This window comes from Mustela erminea, chromosome 9 (assembly GCF_009829155.1).
Source record: "Mustela erminea isolate mMusErm1 chromosome 9, mMusErm1.Pri, whole genome shotgun sequence".
NCBI classification, from domain to species: Eukaryota; Metazoa; Chordata; class Mammalia; order Carnivora; family Mustelidae; genus Mustela; species Mustela erminea.
In genome coordinates, this window is record NC_045622.1 from 53,965,684 (window position 1) to 53,967,313 (window position 1,630).

The window sequence follows — 1,630 nt, forward strand, 5'->3', positions numbered from 1 at the left end:
ACCACAGTGATTCTTGTACCACCCAGGGGCGGTTTTTCAAAAGTCAACTTTCCCCTGGCTTCTGTCTGTTTTGAGACACTTCCCAGGGCCTTTCAATGGTGGTTTTGTTTTGTTTTGTTTTGAAATTTTGTCCAGATTTCATCATTATCTTCAGGAAGGTTCATGCGCTCACTTCCTACCGCCACCATTAACAGAAGTTCCTCCCACTGCATTCTTTTTAAAACATATACTAGAGCATGTCCCTTTTAAAACATATACTAGAACCTTCAGAGCTTTTCCACTGCCCTAAGGCCAAGTACTCAGTCCCCAGTGAGACCTGCGACACCATACAAAAAAGTAGGGTACAGACTCTTTTAAGGTTAAAAATTCCTGTAGATCCCCTAAAGTGCAAAATTGATTTTTATTTAGAATATCGCCTGAACAATCTGCGCCAGCATTGGGTCTTCCCCTTCCCTTTCCATCCCCTTCCCGAGGCCTGGCATATGCTGGAGCCAGAAATCAAAAGGAGCATTTGGGAATGTGGCCAAGGTGAAGCGAGAGGACAGGAACTCTTCTGGCAAAATGATGCTAGGAGGGGCCCCATCTAGGCGCTGCTGGTGATCAGGATTTCTGGTGAGGCTCTGCCAGCAGAAATGAAAGTTCCTCTCCTTCTGCCCAGGCCCTCCAGAGGTTGAGGGGAAGAAGAAGCGAAACTCCAAAGGGGAGGGGCACCCAGGAATTAAAAGGCATCTAGGGAAATAGAAGGAAGGGGAGAGTCTTTGGAACAGAGGTGTTGGCCACAGAGGACACTTGAGGAACTAGAACAGGGGCCAAGGTTGGGGGCAGGGGAATGCAGCCTTTCCTACAGCCTGTCCCCCTCCTTTCTCAGATATGTCCCAGCAGCCCTGAAGTAAAGACTTCTGACATTTCCTCCTGGATCCTATTTTGTTTTGTTGAGGGCAGGGAGGAGCTGGTGAACAACCGCAAGGGAAGCTTCTCCAAGACAGACCATTCCGCCCTTCCATTTCTACTCTCAAGAACCCTGGACAGACAAAAAACCAACCAAACAAACAAATATAAGCTAACGTCTCTAGCCCCCCTACAACCAACAACCAAAACAAGTTTACAAACTAAGACCACACGAAACTACAAAGCCGGTTAAATTCATATAAGCAACATGAATCTCATGTGACAGACGACAATTTGGAAAAACTACGTCACTGCCGTCACGGGACCGGCACTGCCTGAACGCACCAGCGAGTTCTTCAGCCTTTGATCTGTCCCTACACCAGTGGAGACTCTCTCCTCCCACTGTTCTCTGCCTCTGAACTTCTGGGATTCCTTGGGGCCACAGCCCTGACATCACTTGGACTTCACTCAGCAGGAATGCTTGGTTACTCGTCCAGTTGGCCTCCTCTGTCCCTGCTCAATGGCGGCGAGTGCAGTGGAGCGATCCCGAGGTGTTTGTCACGGCTTTGACCCCTTCGCTTGCCCCACGTTTGCTGCCTCCAGGGCAGACGGTGGATATTGTCCAACACAATAAAGGGAATTGGAGTGCCGAGTGTCTCAAAAGCCGGGCTTTCATTGCAAGGCCAGGCTTTGTTGAGCAAGAAAAAGGATTTCTGAGTTCTGACTAGACAGGCCTGGAGCC